This window comes from Hemitrygon akajei, chromosome 27, assembly GCF_048418815.1.
Source record: "Hemitrygon akajei chromosome 27, sHemAka1.3, whole genome shotgun sequence".
Classification (NCBI taxonomy): Eukaryota; Metazoa; Chordata; class Chondrichthyes; order Myliobatiformes; family Dasyatidae; genus Hemitrygon; species Hemitrygon akajei.
In genome coordinates this window covers 23290203-23318140 of record NC_133150.1, presented here as the reverse complement: position 1 = coordinate 23318140, position 27938 = coordinate 23290203, and the positions used below count along the sequence as shown (strand labels likewise).

Sequence of the window (27938 nt, the reverse complement as noted above, 5' to 3'; positions counted from 1 at the left end):
TCATTTAAGATTATTTAAGTATTAATGACTCAACTTTATTTTGTTTGCATCCCAATTGAATACTTAAATAATGTTCTAGATTTGTATATCGGATGCACAACTGAGAATTGTTGCATGAGTCTCTGTTTGCAGCAGTTATTAAATTGAAGCTGTTCGTGTAGAACAGCTGTGAAGTGTTCGCTGATATAATTTCAGGAATGCTGTTATTTGTCTTGATCAACATATCAACTTAACTAACAGACCTTATCCTATGTTATGGTGTGGGATTTTGTCTTCCTAGACAACAGTCTGTGTCATGATTTCCCATTTGATCAAGATATAGCATCGGTGCGTATGTCAAAAAAGTGAATTGGGGAAAAAACGTAATAGAAACATAGAAAACCTACAGCACAATACAGGCCCTTTGGCCCACAATGCTGTGCCGAACATGTACTTACTTTAGAAATTAGCTGGGGTTAACCATAGCCCTCTATTTTTCTAAGCTTCATGTACCTATCCAGGAGCCTCTTTAAAGGCCCTATTGTATCAACCACCACCACAGTCGCTGGCAGCCCATTCCACGCACTCATCACTCTTTGTGTAAAAACAAACAAACTTACCCCTGACATCTCCTCTGTACCTACTTCCAAGCACCTTAAAACAGTGCCTCCTCGTGTTAGCCACTTCAGCCCTGGGGTAAAAGCCTGACTATCCATGCGATCAGTGCCTCTCATCATCTTATACACCTCTATCAGGTCACTCTCATCCTCTGTTGTTCCAATGAGAAAAGACCAAGTTCACTCAACCTATTCTCATAAGGCATGCTCCCCAATCTAGGCAACTTCTTTGTAAATCTCCTCTGCACCCCTTCTATAGTTTCCACGTCCTTCCTGTAGTGAGGTGATCAGAACTGAGCACAGTACTCCAAGTGGGGTCTGACCACGATCCTATACGGCTGTAACATTACCTCTCGGATCTTGAACTCAATCCCATGGTTTTGCTAGACAAGGCGCTGATGAGATTTTGGAGGAGACTGCTGGCAAATTGTAATGAAAGACTGTATAGGATGGGCTTGTTTCCTTTGGAGCAAGAGAGCCAAGGAGAGGCTTAATCAAGATCTATAATACCATGAGAGGCCTAGGCAGATTTCCTTTAGCTGAGAGATTGAAGACCAGAGGGCATGGAGTTAAGGTCGTTAGTAGAAGGATTATAGTACATATAGAGATATATTTGCACCAAATGGTGGTGAAGATCTGATATTTCCCATGCTAAAGACTGGTACAGGCAGAAACCCTCATCACATTTAAAAATTGTGCATGTCCTGAGGTTGGAGAACTATCTTTTTGTGTGAGTGGGTGCGTGGGTGGATGGATGGGGATGGGAGGACGGGGCTTGTTGAGAGCTCTTGGCATCTTGTTGCTTGTTGTGTTCTTTGATCTTCTGCTGAGCATTGTGGGTATGCTATATCAGCATCAGAATGTGTGGCCACACTTGCAGGCTGTCCACAGTATATCCTCAAGTTGTATTGTTTGTTAATGCAAACAACACATTTCACTGTGTTTCAATATAGATGAGATTATTAAATGAAACTGAAACTGAACTATGTGCAAGGGAGGTGGGACTAGATCAGTAACCACTTCAATCACCATTGTATGCAATGAGATGAAAGCTTTCTTCCTGTACCATGTAGTTTCCAGATTCCACAATTTCACACTCTATTACCGAAGAGCCAGATCAGATTCAACATGACTCAGTTTTAAATGTACAACATGCAAATCAAATGAAAAGCTTTCTACAGGATTCAAGTACCCAACCTATGGACAGCAAGCGTATGCGAGATCAACAGAATGGATGATGATAACCTTTTGGCTGCTGCAGGGATTTCAGTGTGCCTTCTCTCCCACTGTACATTCTCACCTCAAGCCACACCAGTTAGAGACTTGGAAGAGGAAGCATTGAGTGTTTCATCAATTTCTTTGGTTTCCTTGGCTGCGTAAGTCTAGGGAAGATGTACTCCAGTCCTGCCAGACCTGTGAGATTGAGATGGCTGCCCCATCCCAAACACCGGATTGTGTGGATGCTGTGTAATTTGCTACCTTGTTACAAATTAGTGCCATAAAATAACAGACAATACACTTATTGTATTTATGAATTATATTAGAATTACATTTTTGAATGTTAACTAAAGGGTTAGTAAAGAAAAATGAAAAGAAAAGTTCCTATTTTAATTAAATAGTCTAATGTGCACAAGTTGGAGCTCAAAGCTTCACCGATATTCACCGATCCTCAGTCGATCTCAGCGTATGGCTCCATCGAATCATGGTTCTGCACAGGGTCAAATCCTACGACCGTTTCTCTCCAGCGTCTTCTCTCTCTGTTTCCCATTGAACAAAAGCCCCAACACTAACCTTAATGTCCCTCACTCAAAACCTGCCCCCAGTTCCAGCAACTTAGTTGGATAGCACACATTCTCATCATCCCTTATCTTCAACGGTAACCCAAACAGGCTGAAAGCAGAACAGACTGTTGTTATAGAACTGCTAAATGAAATACCTATAACATAACAATAAAAATATGAACCAGGGTGTTACACCATAAATTCTGAGAGAATTTTATTTTGTATCTCAGTTTTAGTTAGTGATTTGTGAATTCTGTAAAAGCAAATTACTTTTAACTAAATGGCCACAGAGTGGGGTTTGGTTGTGTTTGGTCTTTGAGAGTCTTTGTAAGTTAGTCACAGCATGAACTCACAGAAACAGGCCCTTTGGCTCATCTATTCATTGTAACCTTTCTTTCTGCCTAGTCCCATCTACTGGCATCCAGATCATAGCTTTCCATAACCCTCATCTACTATGTACCTATCCAAACTTCTCAGGTGTCACAATTGAACCAACATCCACCTCTTATGCTGACAGCTTGTTCCCTGCTCACACCACCCTGAGTAAAAAAAAAAAGATCTCCCTCTGGTTCCCCTTAAATATTTCACTATTCATGCTAAACCTATGACCTTTAGTTCTAGTCTCACTTCACCTCAGGTGAAAAAGAAGTCTGCGTGTATTTACCCATCTATACACCTCAATTTTGTATACCTCCATAAGATCTCCCTCCATTCTCCTATACTCCTGGGAATAAAATCCTAATTTAGTTTTGTGGTTCTCAATCATTTTCTGCTCATGGCTCACTTGTGACTTTCATTTACTTCTGTGGCCCCCATCCTCCATGGTCTCCGTAAGTTGCTAAAGTTCTTTTGGTCAACTGTACTAATTCTACCATACATTCAATATTTATGTTTTAACAGGTTATAGGTATTATATGTTAAATGTTGCAGGTGTATATGGAAAAATAGAACAATTTCAAAGCTCTGAATAGGATACCTTTTTGTTTGAACTGTTGTATCACTTTACAACTCAATAAGACATTCTTGCGATATGGTGTTAACATCATTCACATTCAATTCAAATGGATCCACCACCCAAACTGGAATGTGTATCTCCAGCAGGACTCTGAACTGAAATTCCCTATCAGTGTGCTGTTGTTTCAAATTATTAAGATGTACAATTAGATCATGCAATTCTATTTTAAGAGTGGCCAGTTTAGGAAATTGCATAAACATGAATGTCCTGTGCCACTGCTGAAAAGTTTTGAGATTTCCAAGGAAAGCGATAGTAGTTTCTGCGTGACATGAGTTTACAGTTTTTTCCCCTTGTAACTGTTCGTTTAATAAATTCAGTTTTTCCAAATATCTGACCGGTTAAAATATGTCAGAATTACCAACTGCAAATTATTCTCTAAGCTGCTTATCACTTAGAGATGCTACAGTACTATCCATAAGTGCAAGAAGGTAATGAAGACCTTCTGATAACCATCAGACCTCTATGCATTAGTAGTTATTCAGACATTCTTCCTCAAAGTTGTTGAACCCGACTATCTTGTAGTGCATTTGATTTGAAGTTGACAGCCATCATTAATGCAGCAAGGATATCTTGCAAACATCCTCCCAATTTTTCTTGTAACCAAATGCTCATGGTGGGTGACACAGTTTGTGCAAAAGAAAAAGTCAGGAACAGCATTTTTAAAAAATGATCAGTGAACCCTCTTTATCTTCCTACCATAGAAGCATCATCATCAGTTGCACAAACTACTATATTTTATAGAGGAATTTTGTTTTCCAAGAAATAACTCTTGACTTCAAAAATAGTTTCACCTTTAGTATGTGCCTTAAGCTTTCAGACAAAAAGCATTTCCTCACAGGTATGATCATAATTCAGAAACCTAACATATATCATCAGAAGGGCTTCATTATAACGTAATGTACTTCCATCAATTTGCAGAGTAAACTTCTTGCAGTTGCATGTCTAGTTTTTCCACATTATTTGACATTTCATCCTTGATAGTGATGAGTTTCTCAAGGGGATGGCTTGAATAATTTTATATGCCTCTAACTCATAACAGTAGAAATTAGAACAGAAACTGCAGGCAGAATATGTGGCTTAAAAACACAAAATGCTGACAGAACTCAGCAGGCCAGACAGCATCAATGGGAGGAGGTAGTGACGATGTTTCGGGCTGAAACCCTTCATCAGGAGTGAAGTAACATGGGATGGTCGAGGGGGGGGGATAAGAAGTGGGGGGAGGGATGAAGTAGAGAGCTGGGAAGTGATCGGCTGAAGGGAAATGGGCTAGGGGGAAGGTGGAGAATTATGGGAAATAAAAGAGAAAGAAAGGTAGGGCTGGGGGGAGATTATAGTGGGGGGGGGGGGGGGGAAAGAGAGAGAAAGAGAACCAGACTAAAATTATAGATAGGAATGGGGTAAGGGGGGGGGGGGGGCAGGGGTATCAACGGAGGTCTGTGAGTTGAAATTTCTTGCCGGCAGGTAGGAGGCTACCTAGGCGGGAGATAAGGTATTGCACCATCAACCTGCGTGTGGTTTGCCTGATTTTGCAATTAAGTTTGAAGTCTTAGAGGATCCAAGTCCTCTAAGACTTGCTAAAGGGTATCGGTCCGAAATGTGGACTGTACTTTTTTTCCATAGATGCTGCCTGATTGTTGACTTCCTCCAGCCTTGTGTGTGTTGCTTGGATTTCCAACATCTGCAGACTCTCTCTTGTTTTGGATACAAGTAAAGCTTTGTCTATTTTAGGTGCTTTTTCATTAAGCATTTGTTTTACTGTTGACCTTGATTGAAAATTATCACACCTTTTTTTTTAAGTAATCCAGTGACTTGTCTGTCTTGTCCTTGTATACAGTATTTACCAATTTTCTAGCATCTACTCACTCAATTGTATTGTTATTACAGTGTGTGTGTGTGTGTTCTTGTGCACACATGCAAGAAAAAGTTCGCGATCCCTTTACAATTACCTGATTTTCTGCATTAATTACTCATAAAATGTGGTCTGATCTACATCACAATAATAGACAAACGCAATCTGCCTAAATTAATAACACACAGGCAATTGTATTTCTTCTTGTCAATATGGAGTATACCATTTAAATAATCACAGTCTAGATTCAAAAAGGTATGTGAGCCTCTGGGCTAATGCCTTCTACGAAAGCTATTTGGAGTCAGATGTTCCAATCAATGAGATGAGATTGGAGAAGTGGGTTGTGGACGTGCCCTGCCCTATAAAAAAAGACAAAAAAAGGTAGGTTAGTGACAGAGCCTGCTCTTCTCAAGAAAGATCTGTTTATGTGCACCATGCTTCGATCAAAACAATTTTCAGAAAACCTTAGAAGAATTGTAAAGATACATAAAGCTAGAAAAGGCTACAAAAACATTTTGAAAGACCCGTGTGTTCAACAGTTAGAGAAATTGTCTACAAAAGGGGAAATTCAGTAATGTTGCTACTCTCCCTAGGAGAATGGTGTTCATGGAAGGACACCACTGTGGAAACCACTGCTCTCCAAAAAAAAAGCACATTGCTACATGTCAAAGGACCACCTGGATGATCCACAATGCTTCTGGGACAATGTTCTGTGGACAGATGAGAGAAAAGTTGAACTTGTTGGAAAAAATGCATGTTATGTTTGGAGGAGAAAAGGCATTGTGCACTGACGTTAAAACTTCATCCCATCTCTGAAGCACGGTGGAAGGAGCTTATTGTTTTGGGGGTGCTTTGCTGCCTCAGGGCCTGTACAGCTTGCAGTCATTGGGGAACAATGAATTCAATATTGTATCAAGACATTTTGCAGGAGAATGTCAGTCCATCACCTGAAGCTTAATAGAAACTGGATGATGCAACAAGACAGTGATCCGAAACACACGAGTAAATCATCAACAAAGTGGTTTAAAAAGAAGAAATTTTATGTTTTAGAATGGTCAAGTCAGAGTCCAGAACTTAACCCAATTGAGGTGCTGTGGCATGACCTGAAGAGGGCTGTTTATTCAAGGTATCCCAGAAATATTGATGAACTGAATTTTGTATGGAGGAATGGTTTTAACTTCCTCTTCGACATTGTGCAAGTCTGATCAGCTGAAACAAAAAAAAAGAAATGTTTTGTGACGGTTATTGCTGCCAAAGGAGCCTCTACCAGTTATTAAATTCAAGGGTTCACATACTTTTACCAGCCTGGGCTGAATGATTAAACGAGGTGTTCAATAAAGACATGAAAAGTACAAATGCTTGTGTGTTATTAGTTTGGGTAGACTGTATTTGTCTATTAATGTGACCTAAATGCTCAGACCACATTTTGAGTAATTAATACAGAAAACCAGGTAATTGGAAATGTTTCACAAACCTTTCTTGCAACTGTGTGTACATGCACCATACTATTAATATAATTGAGTTACTAGAAAATTAGTAAGTATTAAAAAAATATAAGTATCAGTATTGAATATACATGCACAAATTAGAAAACTGGAGTTTGAGGCAATGTTTAAAAAAAACAAATATTTAAAAATGTTACTATATACGCAAATTCTGTGTGGCAATAAAGGGTGTGTACTCACCAAGAAATGCGGTTTGAGCTTTTTTTTTGAAAATATGATAAGAATCAGGCATTTAGTGGAAGTTGTACTGGTAGACTTGTAGTGGTAGATTTCAAGTGTTCTTGCCTCTGCACTTTTGCTGTTTCTGGTAGATGATCTCACTGCAGTAATTGTAGCCTTCATGTCATGTTTTATCAGTATTATAACACTATCAGTGGAAGGCAAAGCGAATTAGCTTCCTGCTGCATACTCACTGATTGGCATTGCTACAGACAGCCCCACCCAATCCACAGTTTGGTCTTAGGGGATGGAGGTGGAGCAGGACTCTGTGTTGACCTACAGGGTATGAGTGGTGATTTGTGCATGGGCAAGCAGGAGCAGAGATAGGATTGATGTGCTGTATTCCCCCTCCCCCCCACACACTCTAAGCTGTTTTGCTGTCTAATTTCCATAATATTGAATATTTTTTCATTCATTTCTTTCAGAGTTCCAATTATTCATTTCCTTTATTTATATTTTTTGGTAATATTTTATTAAAACAGTAAACAATGATGGCCCATTCAGAAACTTCTGTGGCTTTCTTTACCACCCTACGTACAGTACCTGTATTTGCAAGGAATTATGAATCTCTATTTCCAGACATGGTGTTCTACCACACTCCTCATTTGGCCTATCATTCACTGTGTAAATCCTCCCGTTTTGTCAGGAGAAACCAGAGTTGGTCCTCTTGATGTGTTCGTGTTGTCTGCACTAAATTCCATCTGCCATTTTCAGCTGATTTTTTTTTCCCAGCTGGTCCAGGTCATGCTGCAAGCACATTACATCACCTATTTTGGTGTTGTCTGCAAATTTGCTGATACAGTTTACAACATTATTATCTAAATTATTCATATAGTTGATAAACAACAACTGACCCAGCACTTAACCCTGTGACACACCACTAGTCATAGGCCTCCAGTCAGGGAGACAACCATCTACTATCATTCGGATCTCCTGCTAAGCCAATGCTGAATCTAATTTACTACTTCATCCTGAATTCCAAGTGACTTGACTTTCTGGACCAGTCTCCCATGTGGGACTTTGTTGAAGGTCTTGTGAAAGCCCATACAGACACTATCCACCATCTTTCCTTTTATCAACCGTCCTCAAAACCGTTTTTTAAAAAAAGCTATATAAAATTGGTTAGACACTGACTACCTGTAATCAGGCCCTGCCTATCTAAATATCTGCATAACTAGTCCCTCAGAATACTTTCCAATAATTTACCCACAGCTGTTGTCAGGCTCACAGGCCTATAGTTTCCTGGTTTATCCTTCAGTCCTCTGGCACTTAACTTATGGCTAAGATTATTTTAAACATCTCTGCCAAGGCCCCTGCAATTTCTGCACCAGCATCTCACAAGGGTCACCTTGTTGCGCTCTGTGGATTGATCCGCTCCTTATTTGCCTTAAAACAGCAAGCACTTTCTCTTCTGTGATCCAAATACAGTGCATGACCTTACTACTTTTTTCCCTCCATTCTTATAGACCCTGGGTGTGTCTCCAGAGTAGAGATGTAAAAAATAATTTAAGATCTCCGCCATCTCTTTCAGCTCCGTGCACAGATTGCCACACTGATCTTCAAGGAGGTCAATTCTGTCCTTTGTTATCCTTTTGCTGTTAATATATCTAAAGAAGTTTGTGGCATTCTTTCCCTTTGTGTGCCAGAGGAACTTCATGTTCTCTTTTACTCCTTCTGTTTTTCCCCCCTAAGTGTTCTGTGTTTGTATACTCCTCAAGAGCCTCATTTGAGAATAACAGCCTACACTTGATGTGCATCTCCACCTTGTTAATCTAGGACTCAATATTCCTTAAATGATGGTTCCAAAACCTGTCAGGTTCCTTTTATTCTAAAAGGAATTTAAAAATTCTTTGCTCTCACTATTTCATTTTTGAAGGCCTCCCACCTACCAACCATCTCTGCCAGAAAATAACCTATCCAAATCCAAAATTTACTTCTATGCTTGAATAGTATTGAGTGCATAATCTGGTATGAAAGCTTTTTTTTTGTCATTGTTGAAATGCTCTTTGGATATGAGGTATGAGGTAAGAGCACATCAATTAGCACCACATTTAATGTCTTGTTAATGAGGGCTATGAGGAGGAATTCCATTATAGTCTTTGATGGGTTGTGAAGTCTAAATCCAATTATCTTTATTCAAAAGCCACTGTCTAGGAAATTTGTGGATGCATTTTCTACATGCATTTCATTGCTAAAGTTCTCAGCTAATTCATTGGAAGCATGGGATTATCATAACTGGAAATATTTGACTTGAGTTTCATTGGCTCTTCACTGAGCTCTGAAACATCTGGACAATGAAGATACATATGCCAGCAGGCTCTTCATGGACTACAGCTCAGCATTCAATGCTATTGGCCATTTGAAACCTATTACTGAGCTGCTAGACCTCCGTGTGCATCTGGATCCTAGGTCCTCTGTTTCCTCACCTACAGACTACAGTCAGTGCGGATTGGCAACAACATCTACACCACAATCACCATCAGCACAAGCGCACCATAGATGCTTATCACCTCCCCTACTTGCTCTTTCCTGTGATTGTGTGGCTAAATAAAACTCCAATGCCATCTTTAAGTTTGCTGATGACACCACTTTTGACTGAATCAAAAGTGATTACAATTTGGCATTTAGGAGGGGGATATCAACAACTCCTCACTCAAATAAAAGCAAAACCCAAGAGCTGGTTTTCTATTACAGGAGGAAGAAGCTGGTTGCCCGAAGTCAGGCCTCATTAGAGGAGCGGAAACGTAGAGGGTCAGAAACTTTAAATTTGTTGTATTACCATAATCAGAGGATCTGTCCTGGGACTAGCATGTAAGTGCCATCACAAAGAAGGCCCAACAGTGCCTCTGCTTTCTTAAGTGTTCGCATAATTCCTTCCAGGCTCGACAAGAAGCTCAGAGACCTCTGCCTTGTGTAGCTGTATCCTGGACTTCCTGTCAGATCGCCTGCAGGTTATAAGAATGGGCTTCCTCACCTCTGCTACTCTGACCCTCAATATAGGTGTCCCTCAGGGCTGTGTACTAAGCTCCCTCCTTTACTCTCTGTATACCCATCCACCCACAGCTTCAATCTGCTAATTAAATTTGCCAACGACACTACACTGATTGACCTAATTTCAGATGATAATGAGGCAGCCTACAGAGAGGAAGTCCTCACCCGACAGTGTTGTCAAAAAAAAAACCTCCCCCTCAACATTGCAAACACAAAGGAGCTGGTTGTGAACTACAGGAGTAATGGAGACAGACTAATCCCTATAGACATCAATGGATCTGGGGTTGAGAGGGCGAACAGCTTTAAATTCCTTGGCATAAACATCACTGAGCATCTCACGTGGTCTGTACATACTGGCTGTGTGGTGAAAAAGGCACAACAGCGCCTCCTTCACCTCAGATGGTTGAAGAAGTTTGGTATGGTCCCCCAAGTATGAAGAATTTTCTAAAGAAGCACAGTTGAGAGCATCCTGACTGACTGCATCGCTGCCTAATATAGGAACTGTACTTCCCTCAATCGCAGGACTCTGCAGAGAGTGATACGGACAGCCCAGCGCACATGCAGATGTGAACTTCCCATTATTCAGGACCTTTACAAAGACAGGTGTGTAAAAAGGGCCCAAATGATCATTGGAGACTCGAGTCACCCCAACAACAAACTGTTCCAGCTGCTACCATCCAGGAAATGGTACCGCAGCATAAAAGTGAGGACCAACAGGCTCCGGGACAGCTTCACTTCATCCACCAGGTCATCAGACTGCTTAATTCATGCTGACGCTGTATTTCTATGCTATATTGACTATCCTGTTGTACATAATATTTATTATAAATTACTATCATTACACATTTGAATGGAGATATACCATACAAAGTTTTACTACTCATGTATATGAAGGATGCAAGTAAAAAAATCAATTCAATTCATTAGATTCAGCATGTCATCTGAAACGTTGACAAACTCCTATAGATGGACAATGGAGAGTGTCCTGACTGGTTGCATCACAGCCTGGTATGGAAACATGAATGCTCAAAAGCAGAAGAGTCTGCTATGAGTGGGGAATATAGCCCACTCCATCACAGGCAAAGTCCTCTCTGTCGTTAAGCATATCTACAAGCAGTGCTGCGACAAGAAAGCTGCTTCCATCTTAAAGGAATCAGATCATCCTGGTCATGCTTTCTTCTTACTACTGCCGTTGGGCTGGAGGTATCATGGGTCCCGTGCTACCAGGCTCAGGAACAGTTATAACCGCACAACTATCAGGCTCCTGATCCAGCACGGATAACTTCACTCACCTCAGTGCCAAACTGACTCCACAACTTAAGATTTGCGTTCAAGGTCTGTACAACGCAGTATTTACTTGTTATTTGCACAGTTTGTTTTCTTTTGTACTTTAGTTGATTGTTGTTCTTTGTATTTTATAGCTTTTAATAAATTCCTTTATTGTAAATGCCTGTAAGTAAACAAATCTCAAGGTAGTATATGTATTTTGATAATATACTTTTTAAATACATGTCCATTTGGTTTATTGCAGACGAGACTCAATGAACTTGTGTCCATTCTCCACTGACAAGTTCCTGTTCAGACCTCCCTTGCATTCCTGTCTCCAGTGAGCTCTGAACCTACTAATTAAAAGGCTATGAAGTGGACATCATCTTTGTTTGAGTGATTATTGACCAAGAGCTAAATCTCTTCAGTTGGTAGTTTGAGGAACTGCATGTTTTGGTGGAATCTTTTGGGTATAACAGCAAGTAGAAATAATAAGCATTTAATGTTATTGGTAAGGTGAGGCACATTAGTCACTTTGCTAGACATCTATATAAAACAATTATCAGATTGTTCAAGAAATAAGTTTAAATTTCAAAGGGAGATCAAAAGTCTTCAGTCTGAACCATTTCAGGGTTGCTTAATGTCATTTCTACTACATAAGTGTGAAGGAGAATGAAATAGTTGTTACTCTGGATCTGATGCAGTGCAAAAAAACCACAGTAAGATAAAGGACACAATTAAATATTAATACATAAGATTGTATTGTATGTACACAAAGTGTACACAATATAGAAGTTTCTGTAAATTAGGTACTCTGAAGAAAATGACAAAGTAGTGGTGGTGTGGTGAGGTGGGTTAGTGGTTGGAGTTGTTGGTCATCCTTAGTGGTTTGGGAAAGTTGGTCTTTGAGTCCGGTGATTCTGGTGTGGATGCAATGTAGCCTCCTTCCTGATGGGAATGGTACAAACAGTCCATGGGCAAGGTGGGTGGGTTGATTCATGATATTTGCTGGCATTTTCCTGGCACCCTTCTGTATATATGTCCTCTGGCGGGTAGGCTAGTGCCAGTGATGCATTGGGCAGTTTTGACTACCCATTGTAGATCTTTCCTGTTCATCGCAGAGCTGTTTCCATACCATGCAATGATGTAGTTTGTTAGGATGCTCTGTACTGCATATCTGTAGCAGACAGTATTGATGTGCATCGTCCAGCTCTCTTGAGGATCAGAAAGTAAAGGATTGGTGAGCTTTCTTGATTGTGTAGGATGTGTTCTGGGACTACGAGATGTGTTCTCCCAGGTGATTGAAACTGCTCACGGTTTCCACTGCTGCCGACATAAGGAGGGGTATGAGTGGTGTGAGTTCTTCTGATGTCAATAGCCATCTCCTTTATTTTGTTGATTAAGGCAGAGTATTTGCCTGGCACCAGGCATCAAGCGCTTCTACCTCCTCTCTGTAGGATGTCTTGTCATCGTTGATGATGACATTGTTGTGTCGTTGGCGAACTTGACAATGTGAGTACTTGGTGTTTGGTCGTGCAGTTGTGTGTAAGGGAAAATGTACGACAGTGGGCTCAGCACACCACCCCTGGGGGTGGAAGAGGGCACACTCTTATTGATGGGAACGATGTGGCTGAGGTCTGTTGCACTGTGGTGTATTTAGACTGAGGAGTAAGAGTTTGTTTTCCAAGATCTGTGGGACAATATTGTTGAATGTTGAACTAGGTGTGTCATGGTCAGGTGCAAGAGAGATGCTGTGACATCTCTGGTGAAGTTGTTCTGTCAGTAAGCATATTGGTGAGTGTCCAGTATGGCAGAAATGGAGTTTTTGATCTGTGCCATTACCAGGCATTGAAAGTACTTCATGATGATTTGATAGAGGTATATAAAATTATGATGGGTGTAGATAGAGTGAATGCAAGCAGGCTTTTTCCACTGAGGTTAGGGGAGAAAAAAAAAGAGGACGTGGGTTAAGGGTGAAGGGGGAAAAGTTTAAAGGGAACATGGGGGGGGCTTCACTCAGTAAGTGGCGGGAGTGTGGAATGAACTGCCAGATGAAGTGGTAAATGCGGGCTCACTTTTAACATTTAAGAAAAACTTGGACAGGTACATAGATGAGAGATGTATGGAGGGATATGGTGCAGGTCAGTGGGACTAGGCAGAAAAATGGTTCAGCACAGCTAAGAAGGGCCAAAAGGCCTGTTTCTGTGCTGTAATATTCTATGATTGGCATCATTAACAAAGCATTTTTGTCCACCACAGAACTGCTGGTTGCTGGATACTATTGTTTTTTTTGCGCCATTCTTTGTAAACTCTAGACTAAAATACTGTTGTATGAGACAGTCCCAGAAGATCAGTAGTTTGAGATACTGGCACCAATAAGGATTCCACAGTTAAAGTCACTTAGATCAAGTTTCTTCCCCATTCTGAAGTTTGGAATGAACAATTGAACCTCTTGACCACGTCTGCATGCTTTTATGCATTCAGTTCCTTCCACGTGGTTGGTTGATTACGTATTTGCGTTAATGATCACATATACAAGTGAAACTCTCTGGTTCCGCTGGCTGGGAAGATGATCTCCGGCCCTGCCAAACGCGTGAGATTCAGGTGCAAAACCCCGAAACCCCCTGTTTACATGGAAGCTGTGTGATTTGTTCACCCTGTTACAAATAAGTACAATGAAATAACAGATAGCACACGACATACAATTAAACAATTTAGCTTTATAATTGTTAATTTGACTAAAGAGTTAGAAAAGAAAAAGCAAACAAAAAGGGCCCATTTTAATGAAAGTCTAATGTGCACAAGTTGGAGCTCATAGTTCCCTTTGCTGATCCTCCTTTGGTCTCCCTGGGCATCGTCGAATCGTCCTGCTTGTTGAGTTTATGACCTCTTCTCTCTGGCATCTTCTCCCGCCGAACAGAAGACCCAGCTAACACTGGTGTTGGGCACACAACGTGAAAACACACTCCCTTCATGGGACGGCTCACATTCCAAAGCACCTGTTATCTCCAATAATAACCCAAACATTGCTTCTACAGAAAGGCCATTACGTTAGCAGTGAAACCTTTCCCAGGGTGTTACACAGGTGTACCTAATAAAATGGCCATTTAGTTTAGCAGGGCAATGCTCAAAGGTTGATCTCACTTGGAGCAGGAGTCTGAAGGTTACAGAGTTTCACTTTTGACCTGAGTTTGGCACTCCGAAGAGAGACAAAGGGGCTACTGTTAGATTTACGTTCTTTAGCTGTGGTTCGGAATTGGGTTTACTATCACCAGTATGTGTTGTGAAATTTTGTTGTTTTTGTGGCAGCAGTACAATGCCATACTTAAAGCTAAATGACAGTAAAATGATGCAACTGAGTGAGTTCACAGCTGCTTTCGATCCTGTGCAGTAGATGCCCCCCCCCCCCACCCTGAACCAGACTGTGATGCAGCCAGTTAGAATGCTCTCCAAGGTACATCCATAGAAATTTGCGAGTGTCTTTGATGACATACTCAAATCTCCTCAAACTCTTAATGAAATATGGCTGCTGTCATGCCTTTAAATTAAGTTGAGATCCCATTAATTGTCCCAAGGGAGCATAATAGATATCAAGGCAACACATACAAAATACTGGAGGAGCTTTGCAAGTCAGGCAGCATCTATGTAGGGAATAAACAGTCAATACTTTGGTCTGAGACTGTTCATCAGGACTGGAAAGGAAGGGGGCAGAAGACAGTAAGGTGATGGGGGAAGAGGAAGGGAACACCAGTTGCCAGGTAGTGGGTAGGATCAGATGAGGTGGAAGGTGGGGGGGGGGGGCGGCGGTGGTGAAATAAGAAGCTGGGAATGATAGATGGGAGAGATAAAGGGCTGAAGGAGATGGAATCTAATAAGACAGGACAATGGACCATGGAAGAAAAGGAAGGAAGAGGGGACTGGAGGGAGCTGATGGGCAGATGAGAAGAGAGGGGATGAGAGGGTAACCAGAATGAGGAATGGAAAAAAGAACAAATGACATGGGAGCAGAATTGGGCCATTCAGCCCATCGTCTGCTCTGCCATTTCATCATGGCTGATCCATTTCCGACTCAACCACATTCTCCTTCCTTCTCCCTATAATCTTTCATGTCCTGACTATCAAGAACTTATCAACCTCTGCCTTAAATGTACCCAATGATCCTGCCCCACAGCTGCCTGTGGCAACAAATTCCATAGATTCACCACCCCCTCTGGCTAAAGCAATTCCTCCTCAACTCTATTCTAAATGGACGCCACTCTATTTTGAGGTAGTGCCCTCTGATCCTAGACTCCCCGACAAAAGGAAACATCCTCTTCACATCAACTCCATCAAGGTGTGTCAACATTCGATAGGTTTCAATGAGATCCACCCTTCATTCTTCTAAATTTGAGTGAGTACAGGCCCAGAGTCTTCAATCGCTGGTTATACGATTGCCCTTTAATTCCTGGAATCATTCTTGTGATTCCCCTCCAAACCCTCTCCAATGTCAGCACATCCTTTCTTAAATAAGATTCAAAGGTTTGAAGAATATTTATTATCAAGGAATGCATAAATTATACACCCTTGAGATTTGTCTGCTTGCAGGCAGTCACAAAGCAAGAAATCTGAAAGAATGCAATTGGGGGAAAAAAGCCCAGAGCCTCAGTATTCAGTTCATCGTATTAACGGGACAAATTGTCGCAAGGTTCGCATACTTGAAGCACAGCAGCTGGGGACAGTCTTAAAGTGCTCAAAACTACTCATAATACTGCAAGTATGAATTCTAACATTGCAGTTGCCTTCCTCACCATTGATTCAAACTTCAAATTAACCTTTAGGGAATCCTCCATGAGAACTCCCAAATCCCTTTGCACCTCAGTTTTTTTTTTGAATTTTCTCCCCATTTAGAAAGTTATTTGATTTTATTCCTTCTACTAAAGTGCAGGACTGTACACTTCCTGACACTGTATTCCATCTGCCACATGTTTGCCCATTTTCCTTATCTGTTCAAGTCCCTTTGCAGCCTCTGTTCCCTCAGTGCTACCTGTCCTTTACCCATCTTTGTGTTGTCCACTAACTTGATCCCAATGCCATCAATTTAATCATCCAAATCGTGGGCATACAACGTAAAAAGAAGCAGTCCTAACACAGATCCCTGTGGAATACCACTAGTCACCAGAAGCCAAACCAAAAAGGATTCCTTTATTTCCTGTTTGCCTCCTGCCAATTCACTAATGCTCTATCCATGCTAATACCCTTCCTGTAATATTCCGGGAGCTCTTCTTTTGTTTCGCAGTCTCGGGTGTGGCACCTTGTCAGAGGCCTTCAAAAAATCCAAGTGTACAGCATCAACCGATTCTCCTTTGTCTGTCTTGCTTGTTACTTCTTAAAAGAATACCAACAGGTTTGTCAGGCAAGATTTTCCCTTAAGGAAACCGTGCTAACTTTGGCTTATTTTATCATGTGCTCCAAGTACTCCAATATCACATCATTAATAATTGATTCCAACATCTTCCTAACCATTGAGGTCAGGCCAATTGGTCTATAATTTCCGTTCTTCTACCTCACTCTTGAAGAGTGGAGTGAAATTTACAATTTTCCAATCCTCTGGAACCATGCCAGAAACTATTGGTTCTTGTAAGATTATTACTAATGTCTCTTCATCTCTTCAGCTACCTCTTTCAGAACCCTGGAATATAGTCCATCAGGTCCAAGTGACTTAAGACCTTTCAGTTTTCCAAGCACCATCTCCCTAGTAGTAGCAATTGCATTCACTTCTGCCCCTTGACACTTTCGAACTTTTGGCATACTATTTGTGTCTTCCACAGTGAAGACTGATACAAAATAGTTACTTAGTTCGTCTGCCATTTCTTTGCCCCCCCATTACTAACTCCCCAGTATAAAATTCCAGCAGTCCAATATTCCAATATTTATTTTTGCCCTTTACTCTTTTTGTACATTTTGAAATCCTTTTGGCATCATTTTAGATTGGCTATATTTTCTCTCCCTTATGGTTTTATTTAGTTCTAGTTTTTAGAAAATTTCCAATCCTCTAAGTTCCAACTAAGTTTTGGAGAGGAGGAGGGAGCTTTGAGAAATTAGAAAAATTGATGTTGATATCATCAGGTTGGAGGCTACTCGGACAGAATGAGGTGTTGCTCCTGCAACTTGAGTTTGGCTTTATTATGTTAGTAAAAGATAGACATGTCAGTTGGGAATGTGAAGTAGAATTAGAATGGATAGGCATTGGGAGAACCTGTCTGTTGTGGCAGCCAGTACAAAGGTTCTTGAGAAAGTGATCCCCCAGTCTGCATTGGGTGTCGCTGATGTTGAAGAGGCCACCTCCTTCCTCATTCTGGTTACCTTTTCACCCCTTTTCTTTTCCTCACCTACACATCAACTCCCTCTAGTTCTCCTCCTTCTGTATTCACTGTCCTTTTCTATTAAATCGCCTCTTTCACCTTTCCTTTCAGCTTCTTAGTTGAACTCCTCCCCACCTGCCTTCCTCCTAACCTGGAATGGCCTATCACTTGTTTGCTTGTACTACTTACACACCCTCCACCTTTGCATTCTGGCTTCTGCCCCTTTTCTAGTCCTGATGAAATGTCTCAGTTTGAAATATTGACTGTTTAAACACCTCCATAGAAACTGTTTAACTTGCTGAGATTCTCCAGCATTTTGTATGTTGCTCAAGATTTCCAGATCCCGTTTCAAGATGTACACAAACTCTTGTGTTTATCAAGGCACTATTTTAAAGGAGGAAAGGTGGTTTTAGGTGGTATTCATGCCAATATTTATCCTTCAATCAACATTGTAAAGAGAAATATAATTCTGGGCTGGGTTTTGATGATGTTGGCTATTGCTATTACAGCCCTCTGACAGCAGTGCTCAACTTAACAGCAATGCTTGCACGTACCTTCTCTGAATGTGTAAGACCAACCGAGATGACACTGTATATAACAGAGTCCAATGATGATAATCATTGTCAGTAAGAAGCCCATTTAAATTCATTGATGGTCTTTGATTCAAAGATTCAAAGTACATTTATTATTGAAGTACGTATACAGTATATAACCCTGAGATTCTTCTTCCAACAGACATACATGAAACAAAGAAAACCATGGAACTGGTTCTAAGAAAAGCACCAAACCCCCAACATGCAAAAAAACCAACAAATCTCGCAAATGGCAAAACAAAACGAGCGAGAAACACAGAATATAAAACACCAAAATCATTGAAAGATACTAGGTTCAGTTCAGTCTAGTACTGTGTTGTATGTTATCTGCAGGCTGCAGAGCCAGTCTACCTTGTACAAAATCTCACAAAATAGCAGCAAAAAAAGGAACAGCCAGAAACAGATCATATCGTGAACTTCAGAGTCCAATCGCCCAACCATGTCGATTAAACCTGGCCCGAGATTCAGGACTCCAGCATCATCCTTCAGCAACAAGCGAGAGGGACAATCTGTATACAGGCACCTTTCTCTGGGAGCAGTGGGTGAGAGGGAGAGAGACAGGTCACACACAGGTAGATAGTGCTGAATATCTTCCTGCCTTCTGCTGTCATCGTCAATAGATTTTCATTCTCCTGGACGCTTCGACTGGTGTGAAATGGAGTCGATCATGGGCTCATGTCCCCTCTCCAGGCGTCTTGGTCTCCTGGCCGCACAGTTTGCTTAAAACCTCACTGAACCCCTTAGACAGCAAAGTGCCAAATCGCTCAATTGGCCTGAAAACACACCACCAAAATGTAGATCACAGGCTCCGACATTTGAAAGAAAAAGTAGAAATGAAAGAAATAGTTTCGTGAACCATTTGAAGGATGTTGCCCTTAGTTGTGTTGTTCGCTGGTGCCATCTTCTTCCTGGCAGAGCCTGATGTGCAGGTTGAATTTTGTTTTAAAGTGCCTCTGACATTCAGAAATTTTTAGACACTTTTACAATTGAAATGGGTAATAAAGATTAACTTGGAACAAACTAATAAGTTATTTATCAATACAGGTTGAGTACCCCTTATTGGAAAATCTCTAGAATCTAAAAATTTTTTGAGCACTGACGTGACAACATAAATGGAAAATACAAGGAGTTGGGAAGGTTCCCAGGCGATGTGCAGATCTCTATGTACTACAGACAGATGTAATGAACAGAAATTAATGAAAAATAGAAAAACTCTGCATAAAGTAAAAAATAAAGATCTTGATTGTATATTGAAAGAGTGGATTCATATGCTGCTTAACGGTATGGTGATCATGAAGCAAGCAAAGATCTATTGTGATGAACTAGAAAATGAAGGTTAATGTAAATATTCAGCAGGTTGGTTGCAGAAATTTAAGAAAAGGCACTGCCTTAACTTTTTTAAAGGCTCGTAATAAAGTGTCTGCTGATCACGAAGCAGCAGAGAGATTCATTGAGTTTGCCAAACTCATGGCTGATGTAAATCTAATGCACGGAATGGCTCCACCTATACATGTGCGTGATGAACAAATGTAAGACAAAGACTGCTTACCGGTAGCACATAATTCAGAGTTGGAAATGATGGTGATTATAAACCATCTCATCATGTATTCCAAATTCTGGAAAAAAGTCCAAAACACTTCGGCTCAAGCATTTTGGATAAGGAGTATTCAACTTGTAATATTAAACTAAAGAAAGCCTGAAATTCACCTTTGCTTCCTAATCTAGAGTGTTATTATTCCCATTGGATATAAAGGGGTCTTGCACTCTATGCTTTCCCAGCACCCCCAACCCTTACCTTCAGATTAAAATATGTAGCTTTATTTACTGGTTTCCTATGATTGAATTTATGGATGTGGTTAGAAGACAAAAGAAGAATGTTGATGTGTAGTAGTATTTTGGTGTTCTAGTAACAAGATAGGTTGTAGATAGTTCTGTTGCAGATGAGTAAACATTTCACTTGTGTAGTAGGGGTTTGTTCATCTTTAAATTGTATATTTTAATAGACCACCAGGGAGCTTTATTGCTTTTTAGGTAGGGGGAGTCGAGGGGTAAAGACCATAGCTGCTAGTTCTTGTCTTGACTTGTTGCCAAAAATACTTGAAATTAATATTCATGCCAGTAATTCATTGTCCAAGCTTCTTGCTCCTTCATAGCTTGAGGGTGAAGTTCTGAAGCAGTAGGCCAGTGGAATGTTTTCCCATCACGAGAAGGGTGTGTAATGAATTGTAACATTATTGCTGTAGCAGTACTACTAAAATATAGATCATTTTGCTGCCATGCTGTGGAAGACCATGTACACATTTGCAAATTGCTTGTGGGACCATCCATAATCCACTTTATTTTGAAAACTAGGTTATTTCTAGTTTTCAATCTTTTACCTAAATTTTGTGGCTGCTACTTATGTTTACATAAAATCTGTGATGTATTTATTTTGCTTATCTATTTTGCTGTCTTGGTTATTAGTGAACAATTTTCAATACAATGTAGCACCCAATTAGATGGACGTTGGTGGTACTGTATGTCTGTTTTGTATATCTCTGCCACCTTTTTGTAATTTGTTTCTCCATCTTTTCAAATTACACACAATTTCATTTTGACCATCAGCATTGTGGAAGTCGGGCAAATTAGAATCCTGTTACTTGCAGCTGGCAAGTGGATGAGCTGCCAGATGTACTAAAATTTGCTTAACTTAAATTATTATTGAGGAATTCCTCAAAATATCCAGACTGAGAGTAAGAGTTCACTGCTGTTATTTATGGTGGGGATTTGAGGTTAGTTTGTATCCGTGCAAAAACAGAAGTGTTTCTACTTGTGACTGACATTGTTGACAGCCCCATGATGGTCATTAAAAATGTGTCACTTCTAAGTCGACGGGTGCTATTTTCATTGTGTGTATATATAAGCAGTGGTATTTCACTGGTGGTGACAATTGTTTTGATAGGGTTGGTTGGCATGCTTCCTTTTCTTCTCTGGAAACTCAGATTATTCCAAACCAAGGTATGCAATGAAAGTCTCTGTTTCTGCCAGCTATAAGGGCTCTTTATAAGATGTGATCAGCTTTGTTCCTAATTAATGTTGGTTCACATCATGATCAGTGCAGATTTGTTGTTGGGTCACAAGATTGATTGGGATAGGAGAGGAGACATTTATACTGTGAGTTCAACAGATTTTTTTTGGCAAGTAAATTTGAAGCAACTGCTGCAAAGAAGGAAAAGGTGGGGAACTTTAAAAATAATGCAGTCCTGAATTATATTTGTAATTGCTTTTATTTTCATATAATAAAATTGAAATGTTTGATTGAGCTGGCAGTTTCAAATTATGGGGCTTGTTATGTAGCAATTCACTTTTTTGTGGGATACTGTTTTAATCCTACTCTTTTTCTGATACAGCAACAATCTTATTATTGTTGCTTCCTCTACATATAAAGACCTTTTACAACTGATTTTCATCCTACTTCTCCTTCATATGTCTAGCTCCAACTCATCCCTTTCTTATCTCTCTCTGTCCCATCTCAGGGAATTGGCAGTCCACAAACATCCTTTGCAAACACATCATAACTTGACTATACTTCTGTCCACCCTGCCTCCTGTAGGAACTTCATTCCCATTTCCCAGTTCCTCCTACTCCATTGCTTTTGTTCAAGTGGTAAGCCATTTTGCACAGGTGTCTTCTGTAACATCTTCTTTTTGAATTATGGCTTCCACTCTGCCATCGTGTCAGACCTTCAATGGTTCTTGTGTTTCCTGCAACTCCTTTCTTACCACCTCCTCTCCTGTAAAGAACAGGTGAATCCCTGGCCCTTGCCAACTACCTTACAGGCCTCGCATTCAGTGGATCACCCTTTAAAATTTCTGTTATCTCCAACAAGATCCAGATTCTCCTTCCCTTTCAGTATTTCATCAGAATTGCTCCCTTCATGACACTCTGGCCTATTCTTCCATCCCCACCCTATCACTCCATTTTATGGTATTTTTCCATGCAGCTGCAGGCGATGCAACTTGTGTCCTTTTCCCTCTTCATCTCACCATCTAGTGGCCAATAGAGTCCTTCTAGTTGAGGCATTGGTTCACTCAGTGATTACAAACAAGAGAAAATCTGCAGATTCTGGAAATCCGAGCAACACACAATCAAAAGTGCTAGATTGGAAGGTCGGCTGTCTACAGATCCACGATTTCAGTCACTGGTTCTTTGACTTTCACATCTCCTGCAAGGATTGGAAAATCACCTGTCTACAGACCACAGAACCAATGCTGGTAGGCCCAGATGCCTCCAGACTGCGAATTCTGTTGTTGATCTCATTGCCTCTAACAATCCAGAGCAGACTCAAAACCCGGACTTTTTTGCCATCAATACAGGTTCCAATGACCTTGGACATTGCCAAAGTGTTGATGGTGCAACCTCCGACTCGGATTCCAGCGTTGACCTCCAGGACGGGTCTTCACACGCTGCCGCTGGAACCCCTGTCTCTCCTTCTCCCCTTCTCCCACCACTACCCCACAATCCTGTCTCTCTCAGGTCCAACCACCCCCTCCTGGGTCCTTGGAGACTCCATCTTCCTCTCAACCCACCATCTCTGAACACTCCAAACCTCCCTTCTCAGATACCACCAACCCCTTTCCCCACTCCGATCCCAACTCTCACCATGCCAGTTTTCAACTTTCTCTCTGACCTTCCCCTCTCTGAGACAGAATATTCTTTCCTCAATAAAGGCCTTACTTTTGTTCCCCTGCGCCCACACCTCAGTGAGTTTCCCCGCCCGTCACAACACTGAGCTCTTCTTCGCTCTTCGTCTCCGAGCCTATTTCTTTGGCAAGGACTGGTGACTCCCCACATTGGTGACTCCTCCTCCCGCCTTCAATCCTCCTCCTCTTCCTGCACACCCTGCCCTGGTCTTCCGCCTGCTCTGAATCTTTTCATTGCCAACTGCCGACAGGACATTAACCATCTAGACTTCAACACTCCTCCCTCCTATTCCAACCTCACTCCTTCCAAACGCTTGGCTCTCCACTCCCTCCACACTAATCCTCACCTTACCATCAAACCCGCAGATAAAGGAGGGAGATGTTGTGGTAGTCTGGCGAACTGACCTCTACCTCGCTAAGGCCCAGTGCCAACTCTGACACCTCCTCTTACTTGCCCCTCGAACAGGATCCTACTAAGAAACATCAGGCCATTATCTCCCACACCATCACCAACCTCATTGACTCTGGGGATCTCTCATCCACTGCCACCTACCTCATAGTTCCTGCACCCCACAACTCCTGTTTCAACCTCCAACCCAAAATCCACAAACCTGCTTGTCCTGGTAGACCTGTTGTTTCAGCTTGTTCCTGCCCCACTGAACACGTATCTAAATGCCTCGACTCTATTTTATCCTCTCTGGTTCAGTCGTTTCCCACCTACATCTGTGAAACTCTTTGCTCCCCCCATCTTTCAAATCTACTCCTCAGTATTTTTTCTCCAGACCTGCCGAAGGATTTCTGCCCGAAATGTCGATAGTACTTTTTTTCCTGTAGATGCTGCCTGGCCTGCTGAGTTTCTCCAGCATTTTGTGTGTTACTTAGTTATTGTGATTTGTTTTATTTTTGTGTTTACAAAGCGGTCATTGCATTGGAAAAATGATAAATCCAGATTGGATGATCATTTTGTGCAGCATCTGAACTCAGCCTGGAGAAATGACCTTGAGCTTCTGTTTTACTTCACCATCTCACTCCATCCTGACATTTCTGTCTTTGGTTTTCTGCACTTTTACAATGATGCGACGTGCAAGCTTAAATTGCAGCTCACCTTTAGCACAGGCACTATTCAGTCTTCCAGATAGGACATTGATATCTCAATTTGAATTAGAAATGGCCATTACAGCCTGTTGTCATTTTGATACTGTCCTCCTGGGCACGTGCCACAGTTTTGCTCTCTCAACACCTGCCAGGGGCAATGGTAAAAGCATATGCAGTAGTGGAAGTTAGAAACATAAATATATAGGGAACAAAAGAATATGGATTATGTAGATATGAAAGGGATTTAATATAATTTGGCATTGTGTTCAGTGCAGACATTGTGTGCTGAAGGGCCTGTTCCTGTGCTGTACTGTTCAATGTTCTAACATATTTATTCAAACAAACACACTTCTATCTGCCCTCATAATCTTTTGTACTAACTGAATCAGAGAGAAATTCACTTTGTTCTACCCATCGCTCCTTTCCACAAACTAGTTATCTTGGATTTATGGACAGTTAGCAGTTGACCTATCAAAAAGCAATTGTGTATTTTCAAAACCATTAGTTCTGAATTGTAACATGTTTAGAACCATTTCTGATCACAACATTCATATTGTTCAATGTGATTTAAAATGTGTATCATTTTAGGTAATCAAAATAATAACCTAAGCCTTTAACAGTTTGGGCTCTTTGGGCTTATCCTACTCACTTTGAAATCTACTATTGATTGATAGCTTTGCTCAAGTAGTCTAGTGCTTTTTTTAAATTTAACTGGATCAAAGAAGAAAGAGAAAGATAACTGGACTTGCAGAATGTTCTTCAAGTCCTTTCTTATCTATTGGGATTTGAATTTGCCCTTTACGAAAAATCTATTAGAAAACAAGTTGGTCAAGTCATGAAAGTTATTGTAATTTTACAGAAGTTGCAAGACTGCTTCTCCTTGAACTTCTGCTTTTATTTCCTTGTTGTTGAGATTATTTAGCATCGAGGTAGCGTGGAGTTAGCAGCTACTACAGCTTGGGGCATCAGAGTTCCATTCTGATGTCATCTGTAAGGAGTCTGTACATCCTCCCCATGGAATGCATGCGATGTCTCTGGGTGCTCCAGTTTCCTCCCATAGTCCAAAGATGTACTGGTCAGAAGGTTAATTGTCCTGACGAAGGCCTCGGCCCAAAATGTTGACTGTTCGTTTCCACGGATGCTGCCTGACCTGCTGAGTTCCTCCGGCATGTTGTATGGAAGGTTAATTGGTGTTCGTAAGTTGGTCTGTGGTTAAGCTCGGGTTGAAATTTTTGTTGCTGGGGCAATGTGGCTCAAAGGGTGTACTCTGCACTCTATCTTCATTATTTTTAATTAAGATAATGTCTCTGATTGACCTACCTCAGTTAATGACTTAACTGAAGGAATTTTAAAGTCCAATTACTTCAGATTTAAGTCGCTTTCTGTAAGAGGGCGATCATGAGTAATAAAGAGGTAAAATTGCCATTCTTGTCCCATCATCCTGCCACCTTAACAGGGATAAGGTTTCTCTTGTCGTAACTTAACACCCTATGAGCCTTTGCTTCCAACACATTATCCTCTGCAACTTTTGCGATTTTCAAAGGAATCCTACCAGCAATCCCATCTTTACCTCCCTTCTCCCCCTGTTTTCCGCAGGGATCACTCCCTCTGTAATTCCCTTGCCCATTCGTCCCTCCCAACTAATCTCCCTCCTGGCACTGATTACTGCAAGCAGCCAAAGTGCTACACTTGCCCATTTGCAACCTCCCTTGCCTCCTTTCACGAGCCAGAGCATAAAGCAGTCCTTCCAAGTGAGGCAACACTTCACCCACTCCATCCACAGAAGTGGAATTATCCGGTGGGCAAATATTTTAACTCCTATTTCCATTCCTAACTTTCCCCCTCCCCCATTTCCTGCCCCCTTTTCCCTTTCCTCCTCCTCCTCTTCTGTTCTTTGCTCTGGTCTTGTATCTCTTCTCACCTGCCTATCGTCTCCCCCACTGCCCCTCCTTCCCTTTCTTCTATGGTCAACTCTCGTCTCCTATCTGATTCCTTCATCTCTAGCCCTTTACCTTTCCCACCTACTTGGCTTCACCTATGACCTGGTTATCCTCCTTCCACTCCCCCTGCTTTTTATTCTGGCATCTTCCCCCTTCCTTTCCAGTCCTGAGGAAAGATTGAAACAAACTGTTTATTAATTTCCATTGATGTTGCCTGACCTGTTGAGTTCTTCCAATATTTTGTGTGTGTTGCTCTGGATTTCCAGCATCTGTAGAATTTCTTGAGTTTTTGTTTGATATTAATATGCCTGGTGCAGTTAATGTTCTGATCAGTACTGACAGTGTGTTGGTGATGGTAGAGCTACTCAAATGAACAGGTGATTTCTCTGTTATTGAGATGGCCACTGCCAAGCACTTGAGTGGCGTACATTTTATTACCCATTCCTGAATATTTTCTAGGTCCTGTATACAGTCACAGACTGAATCATTTACTGAAGAATTGCAAATTGAAATGAATGTTCTGGAGTCATCAGTAAACCTTCTTACTAGAACTGTATAATAGAGTGAAGATAATGAAACAATTGAAAATGATTAGGTATTGGTCACTGCAACAAAGTCCTGCAGTCATGTCCTGAGGCTAAGCTGATTGACTTCCAACAAGTACAACTGCTGTCTTTAATACAAAATATGACTCCCAACAAGTTGAGTTTTCTATTTGAATCACATTCACTTCAGTTTAAATGGGGTTCCTATATTGTTTTGCGACATATTTCCTTGATATCATGGCATTCGTGTCTTTGTTGAATTTAGCACTTTTGTCTGTGTTTAGACCAAGGCTGTAATAAGTTCTAGAACTGTGTGGGAAAGGCAAAGCACAATCTGACATCTAATTTCTGAATGAGTTTAGCTTGATAGCACTATTAAGGACACTACACTCAGTGGACACTTTATTAGGTACACCTGTGGGCATCATGATAGTGTAGCAGTTAGCACGACACTATTACAGCTTGGGGCGTCGAAGTTCAGAATTCAGTCTGGTGTCCTCGGTAAGGAGTCTCTCCTACTTCCCTGTGGAATGCGTGGGTTTCCTGAAATGCTCCAGTTTCCTCCCACAGTCCAAACATGTACCAGGTAGGTTTATTAGTCATTGTAAATTGTCCCATGGGTTAAATTGGGGTTGTCAGGGCTCGGTGGGGCAGCACTGCTCAAAGGACTGGAAGGACCTACTCTGCACTGTATTGCAAAATAAAATAAAAATCTGTACAGCTGTTCTTTAATGCAAATATCTAATTAGCCAATCATGTGGCAGCAACTGAATGCATAAAAGCATACATACATGGTCAAGAGGTTCAGTTTTTCAGACCACACATCAGAAGTGTGACCGTGGAATGATTGTTGGTGCCAGAAGGGGTCAGAAACTACTGACCTGTTGGGATTTTCATGCACAACAGTCTCTAGAGTTTATAGAGAATGGCACAAGAAACAAAAAAAAGTATCCATTGAGTGGCAGTTCTATGTGTGAAAAAGCCTTGTTACTGAGAGAGGTCAGAGTAGAATGGCCAGACTGGTTCAAGCTGACAGGAAGGTGACAGTAACTCAAATAACCATGCATTACACAGTGGTGTGCAGAAGAACATCTTTGAACACACATGTCAAACCTTGAAGTAGATGGGTGAGTGGCAGCAGAGGAACACGAACATGCAATCAATTCCCACTTTATTAGGTACAGGAAGTACTGAGTAAAGCGGCCATTTAGTGTATTTTACTGATTGAGATTTGGTCGGATGGTAATTTAGTGAATTGGGTTTGACCTGATTGACGTCAATATGACATACCTGGGCAATGTTCCACATTGTTGGGTGGATGCCAATTTTAAACTGTACTGGAATTGTTTCATAGGAGCTGCATCTAATTCTGGAGTGCAACTATTTGCATTATGGCAGGGATGTCTCAGCATGTATTGAATTAAAATCGGTTGAAGGGGCTATCACAATACCTGTGATGCTGGGAGAAAGCCAAGGTGAATAATGGACTTGTCATTTTGGTGGAAAATGTTTATGACTCC

General features: G+C 41.1%; 1 protein-coding gene across 5 annotated transcripts in view; it reads left to right on the top strand.

Annotated features, from left to right (window-relative positions):
* Positions 1-27938, top strand: part of LOC140717185 (TBC1 domain family member 22B-like) — a 339243-nt gene that overhangs the window by 38564 nt on the left and 272741 nt on the right. The window lies entirely within an intron of this gene.